This window comes from Patiria miniata, unplaced genomic scaffold (assembly GCF_015706575.1).
Source record: "Patiria miniata isolate m_02_andy unplaced genomic scaffold, ASM1570657v1 HiC_scaffold_1, whole genome shotgun sequence".
Lineage (NCBI taxonomy): Eukaryota > Metazoa > Echinodermata > Asteroidea > Valvatida > Asterinidae > Patiria > Patiria miniata.
In genome coordinates, this window is record NW_024037047.1 from 24,652,740 (window position 1) to 24,660,446 (window position 7,707).

A 7,707-nucleotide genomic window follows, 5' to 3' on the forward strand; every position below is an offset into this window, starting at 1 on the left:
TTTTTCTATATTTTGACTTGCCAAACCTCTTGCCCAAGTTAATTATGTTAATTTACAGAGTAATGTCACGGTCACGTAAAGGGTAATTTCTGCCTAACGGTGGAAGTCCACTTAATGAAGAATAAATGTCTCTGACAATTGAAGGGAAAAACAATCAGAAATGAGTACGAATTGAAGGCAATATTTACTGTCAAGATGTCTTCCAATGATTTATTCAATCTTAATCTTATTTGAGTAAATTGAAGACGATTAGTGAGAGAAATTAATAAATTAAAAGTTGTAAGGAGTAAACAGCGTACAAAAGTACAGGAACAGTAGACAACCCCTGAAGAGTGGTCAAGGTATAATGGCACTGAACCCCGATCACAATGAATTGCTCTATGCCCGTAAGCACTTATTCAACTTGTGATGATGAACTTCAATATTTCACATCAGCTTAATATGAAAGTGAGGTAACATTACATAATGCTTTCAATATTTGCCAATGATTTCAGTAAATCTCAATGGTCTAGTAACATGCATCTCAAATGATTAAGGTATGGTATATACTATTGTTTAATGGGCTATATGTAATGAGTAGCATGTACTCTGAGCTTAATTATGAGTAGAATCTCAATTATGAGCTTATTATGAATTGTTGTTGGCTCTTGAGCCTAAGCCTAATCTCAATCATGAACTTAATTGAAATTTTGAGCTCTGAGCCTGAGCACTGTGCAAACGTGCTCTCTCCATGTATAGAATCAACCTGCGTAAACAATACACAGACCGAATACTTAAATAGTCGTCGAGACCACACATGAAACAGCCGTATGCTTCACGTGAAATTCACGCGATAAAATCTTCACTTAAAAGTTTACAAACAGCTTCCCGGGAACGGTACACAGAAAACTTGTCCAAAATGACAGATTCTGATTTTGGTTTGAGCCTACACTCGGTCCACATGTTCTATGAACCTGCATTAATTCAAAACATGGTTAACTCAAAATTAGGTATTTTGGTGAATGAAATGTGCAAAATATGTTAGATTTGCAGAGAAAGTGGATCTTACTTCTTTTACGAAGGGAACTCCAGCAAGAGAGGGGACGGTTTCGTGCAGTGTGCCGAAGCACGTCACATCAGATAACAGAACTGGGCCTAAATATCCGGCATAATATAACAATTTACGAACATTGTTTGGCTATTATTATGACAGGAATATTCAAATGTAATGACCATGATTTTACAGAAATGTTAGTCATGTTTGATAAAACATAATGGGCCTATTTCACCCAAGCGTATGCACGGCATGGTCGTAGTGATGTGGTTACATGCACAGTGTTGCACACGGCACGCTGAAAACAATAAACAACAAACTTGTCTCAAGGCGGAGTGAAGTCTTGTTTCGAGTCGGATCGCCACAGGAATATCTAGTAAACACAATAGTTAATTAGAAGGTACAATCAGCTGAAAACAAATAATTTAAAAAAATAGTGCTTAAAATAAAAGTGTAACTTTATAAGGACATGCGCAAATGAACCATCGATATACAATTTTGCTTATTTAATAATAATATCATTTAATATTTACATACGTACCGGTATAACCTAATTACATAAAATGAGGTATTTAAACATATTAATACACGGATCCATATGAATAAATAGCTTATTTTCTTTCTTTTTTTAGAATAGTTCACTCAGTTGAACTCTGTCCTTGCCAATTGTTGAATTTCCTCTTACCATTTTTTTCATTTTAAAACGTATACAAAACAATTATAAATATACAATATCCATTAATTTATACATTTTACGGGGTTTCTGTCCGTCTTTTGAATTCTTATGCTCCAACCATCCTTTTTATTTGTGTATTTGTTGTTTGATCTACATTTTCCGTTTCGTCTTCTTATCGCTATGGGCTCCGTGCACAGGTAATTTTCAAAGGCCAGAACAGGACCGTTGGGGAGACCTAGACTGGTTCCCAGTCCATCCACTGCGTATTTCGAATGATCCAAAGTTAAGGGGCCAGTCATATCATATGCGCTCTCATAGAAGACCTTACGTCGACAGTCTGACCGGGCAACCTCGTCTCCCAGTGCTTATACTTTACTTCAAACCTCGTTTCCAATAGTAAACCCTGGATAGGAAACTTTCTTCCTGCATCCTGATTCGATACCGCAATTTGCTAATAATCGAGATATATCGTGTAGTTGGTGTTGTTATTTCCAACGTGCATGTACGTGTTTTCACGATCCTTGTAATTATAATGTCCTCGCCGTCTCAACAATACTCCTTTTCTTTCCATTTTGCTCATATTAATATGAAATGTGATACTGCATGTTGGTGGGCCACATTGTAACATTTTAAGTTATTCATAACATTTTGCGTCGGGGTGATGTAAATAAAATTATGTTTTACCTAATTATGAATAGTTAATGTGGTACCCGCTGCTATACGTACATCATATTCGAACCAGCCAACCGATCTCGGTGGTCGAGTGGTAAGACTTCTGCACTAGAAAGAAGGAGGTCGTGGGTTCGAGTCCCAACACAATGATTTTTTTTCCAACTTTCACTCAGGAGGTAACACACTGAGTACACAGTGTTTATACGTTGGTGAAGGGCAAAAACCTAATTTCATTAACATTTTAAGTTTAAAAAATAAATCGTGTTTTCATAAATCACGGCGCGAAGCTGATTTTACCCAGGCGCCAGACTATTCCTCATTCGAATACGTGTTCAAAAATCTTGCACATGCAAATGATCCAATACCAGGGTGAGACAGCAGTTAGTGGTAGGCGCGTACTGCTCGATACCTTAGAGACGAGGTTGCTGACAGAGCCTTTAGCTTTGTACAAGAGCCGAATTGACTTTTTGCCGTTTGCGAGTTAGCCACGCCCCTTAGATAACCCTATGAATTTTGTGTACACTAATTTCTGTTTGTCTCAGATGTTGCACGTTCCGCGTCCATTTGTTTTTCAATGTAATTGGACAATATTTCATAAGCTGCGTTGACGTTGATTGTAACGCGATTCTACCGCGATAGGTCAACATAGAGAGTTGCGACAACTTCAGACTGTTGAAGCATAATGGCCGTTCATTGTGTGTACAGTGCAGCTTGCGAATAATGTGTACGAATTATATATTGTGCACTGATGCATAATCCACCGTTTTGGTTCCAAACAGTGCAAACCTTATGTCGCAACTATCTCTATGTATGGTTTTGGCTTTGAACACATTCAGGATACAGTACAGTACACGCGGTGTCCAAGGGACTCTCAAAAGTGGTAAAAACGCGCCCTCTTTTGTGGGCGCACGGAGCGCATAACGGTACAGTAGTTTACTTTGTCATTTTATGTCTTTTAATTTTAGTTTTAACGGAATTCTCGTATCCGAAATGTTCAATTGTTTCGATAAGAGAAAGTGAACGACATCTTAGTTATTGCCGAATATTATCTGAATGTTGCAAACAAATTATACATCCATTTGGATAAGATTTAAAGGTTTGTTGGTCAATATAATTATCATTCATAAATACCTCAGACAGTTTAGCCATTCCTATTGGTCGAGAGCCCGTCACGTGGCCGGTATTAAACGGATGATAAAGACATGGCTAGCTGGTCTTAACCCTAAAGGGGCTGGGTTATTTTGACCATCTCTCAGCCGGGGGGGCGGCGGATTACGCCCCCCCCTAAGATCTCGGCCATCGAGCGACGAAAAATTTTAAAACTCAGCACATGCATAGAGCAACTCTACCTAAACATGCCCAAGAAATTTCATGACTATAGGTCAAAGGGTTTTGGAGTTATGGCTAATTAATTATTCATATGTATGAATGGCAATTCTGCTCGGTGTACACGACATATATGCGAAAATTCAGTTTTCACGGCGCGTAGCGCCGGAAAATTTTTCGCTACAGGCCAACCCGTGGTCCGATTTTTATGTTTTTGGTATCAAAATATGCGCAAAGCTCGAGGCTAAAAAGTCATAACAGCTCGGGTCGCGAAAAATTTTTTTTTAGAAGCTATCGCGGAAAATGTTGAGGGGGGGGGCGGATTCCGCCCCCCCCGGCCCTTTTAGGGTTAAACACTTTTCCAGTGTCACAATAAAATGTGGACTCCTAAAAATCCAGTGCCTCTTATCGTTTCATTGGTTGAACGTTCACAATCCTCACATAGGCATGCGCAACACTACCAGGGAGTTAGAATTTTATAGTTCTAAATTCAAAACGCAACGCGCCAGGTGCGTTCTGCGCGACATCGCATAGAACATGATACGCGCGCGTCAATCTCCATAAAAGGGTTGTTTTCCAACCTCGTCCCCAGTGCTTACTTTATTTCCAACCGCGTTTCCAATAGTAAACCCTGGATAGGAAACTTTCTTCCTGTATCCTGATTGGATGCCGCAATTGGCTAGTAATGGATTTTTATCGTGTACTTGGTGCTATATATTCACAATGTGCAGTACGTGTTTTCGCGATCATTCGTCCACGCCTTTTTGAAAATACTAATTTCCTTTCCAAATTGCTCATATTAATATGAAATATGATACTGCATGTTGTCTCGATAAGATCGTAACAGTTTGATTTCAAAAATCGTGTTTTCGTAACTCACGCCGCGTGCTCGCGCTGCTACGTATTGACTCTGTTTTTACCCCAGACACCGCATACAAAAACAAACGCTAATGTGTAACGCATATCCAGGCACCAGACTGTTCCTCATTTGCATACGTGTGCAAAAATCTTGCACATGCAAATGATCCAATACCAGGGTGAGAGAGCAGGTAGTGGTGGGCGCGTACTGCTCGACACCCCGGGGACGAGGTTGGTTGTTTTCATCTCACTCGCCAGCTGAACACTCCATTATTTTGCAAGAGGGATGTTTCAAAAAGCATAAAGTGAATTTGTTGAACAAAATCGGGATGTTTTGAACGAATTATATGATTTTTTTTTTACCTAAAAGGTATTTATGAATGGGAATAAATATGTACTCCGTCGGTATTTATCACTCTGTTTAATACAACTTAGAGTCTGGGTGCTGATAATTACCCTCGCCTCCGGCTCGGGTAATTATCAGCACCCAGACTCTAAGTGGTATTAAACAGAGTGATAAAAACCTTCGGAGCACACATTTATTCCCTTAATAATATCAAGAATTACGGAAGCCCATGTAACAATTCTTTGTTTTTTGTGAGTTTGTGAGTTTGTGAGGTCCGGAGGTAGGGTGTAATGCAGCTGTACTGGAAGCAGTGAAGTGCTTGAAGTATTGAGTCAAAGCTAAAGCAGGCTGATCTCAGTTGCTGGCCCCTTCAGCGTTGGATACTGCCCAAAAGTTGAAATTCACCAGGTTGTTTTTTCAGAACCTCACAAACTCACAAGACAGATTTGTCACATTGCGCTACCATGACTCTTGAATAAAAGGGTTGCGTGAACACCATGTGGAATAATTTCTCAAATAACAAAAAGAATGGTTCTGAAAATAACCAGATGTATAAACACGACGTTGCGGCAAGTATGTGCTAACTGTCTTCAGGATAAACTAAGAGAATGGTTCTGAAAGAGAACAAGAGGTATTAATTCGACGTTCCGGTCAGTATGCTCTGACCGTTTCAGGAGAGTGCCTCAACTAATTTCTTAGAGTTTAGTCACTCTCCTGAAAACGATCAGAGTATACTGATGGGAACGTCGAGTTTATACCGTTGGTTAGTTACAGAACCATTCTCTTAGTTTGAGAAATTATTCTCACATAGTGTTTCTGCAAATCTGTCATTCATTAGAATGTCACATCGTTGTTTTTTTTTTTTTTGGGGGGGGGGTGGGGTGGTATTTCTTATTATTTTTTTTGACTGAAAAAAAAAGCCAAATGTTAAACAGCAGTGATGTTTGTATTGAGGGGCCTTTCAAAATTGTCAATGTTACAAAAAGAACGAACCTTTTCGATTAAAAAAAACCCCCATATTTGTTATTCAGTAGTCAAAGTTTCATAAACTATATTTGGGACGCTTAAGGCTTTAGCCTTAAGCGTCAGAACAGAAATCAAACTTTGTGAATATGATACTTACTTGATGTCTGTCCTACCGGACCAGGAACATTTATTTTTTTTACTTGACCATAATTTATGTTCCTTCAAATTTCAAAGGCGGAGCCATCTAAAATTCATTAGTTTCCCACCTCAGCTATTTTTGTCACCTCAGATATAACTAAGCTCTTAACCCTAAAAGGGCCGGGCTTTTTTGACCATCTCTCAGCCGGGGGGGGGGGGGCGTATTCCGCGCCCCCCCCCCAAGATCTCAACCATCGAGTGACGAAAAATTATAAAACTCGGCACCGACTGTGTTGTTGAATCCTTTTATTTTCCCTCTATGGTTATCAACTTTCATCTATTTAAGTTTTTCATTTCTCTTTCAATGAAATTTTTATTGGACTCATAATATATGTATTGTAATAGTAATATTGTGATAGTGTATTGTAGTAGTAACAAATGTATGTATTGTATTGTAATTTTGTTTGTATTTTAAGTTAGTCATCCTTTACGATGTTTGTCTAAAATCATGCAATTTACATGCAGGCTGTGACACTAATTTCAATCGAAATAAACCATCATCGAATCAAATCATACCAAATCAGCTGTTTTTGATAAATCAAAATGATCTTGTCTTTAATATTCCTTGTAGTTACGATCAATGTCAATAATGATTAACATTAATTGCTATTAATACATACCTTGGAGAGTTGATGGTTTCTGATTGGTCGAGACTCGATCACGTGGCCGGGCATTAGCGGTGATAATGGACCGGCTTCAAAGATCAAGCGAATAAATGGCCCCTGAACCAGTATTGATCCTGCCCCGTTCAGCCCCATGCAAGCCAGTGATTGGTCAAAATATAGTAACAGTTCTGCGGTAGCTTGTAACAACAGAGCACTGCACATGCGCTCAACCCCCATCGCGTGAGACTGACACGCGCGTTGGGGGTTTCTGATTGGTCGAGACTCGATCACGTGGCCGGGCATTAACGGTGATAATGGACCGGCTTCAAAGATCAAGCGAATAAATGGCCCCTGAACCAGTTTTGATCCTGCCCCGTTCAGCCCCATGCAGGCCAATGATTGGTCAAAATATAGTAACAGTTCTGCGGTAGCTTGTAACAATAGAGCACTGCACATGCGCTCAACCCCCATCGCGTGGGACTGACACGCGCGTACGCAACACAGTTGCTAGGGATGCGTGCGTGCGCGCGCGTATTAAGGAAGTTTTGAAACGACATCGTACAGCAGTGCAGTATATACTGAGGATGTTTACGACGAAAGCGTAGATCTACGCTTTATTTTCTTCGGACACTTCACCCACCGACATATTTACCTTTCCTAAACCAAGCATCTTTGTAATCCCGGACACAAGGAATGTGTAAACGAGATTTCAGCTTCCTCCATCAGGTAAAGATATGAAAATATTGTTGTAATTTGTTTCGCTATGGCAGCAGTTTCTGTTGAGTTTACGTCGTTATAGCTGTTAAGCTAAAATATGGCCCATGAACATGAACACAAAAAAGTCTGGAAATATTGCTGAAAGAAAGTCACAAAATTGGAGCGTTTTAACTGTTTATTTCGTTAAAAAGGTATTTATTAATGGGAATAACAGTGTGAGGATCCGGTCTTCACTGCGTGATAATGACCGGGTGTGGGGGTGACCGCTGTTAATGGACCTCGACTTCGTCTCGGTCCATTAACAGCGGTC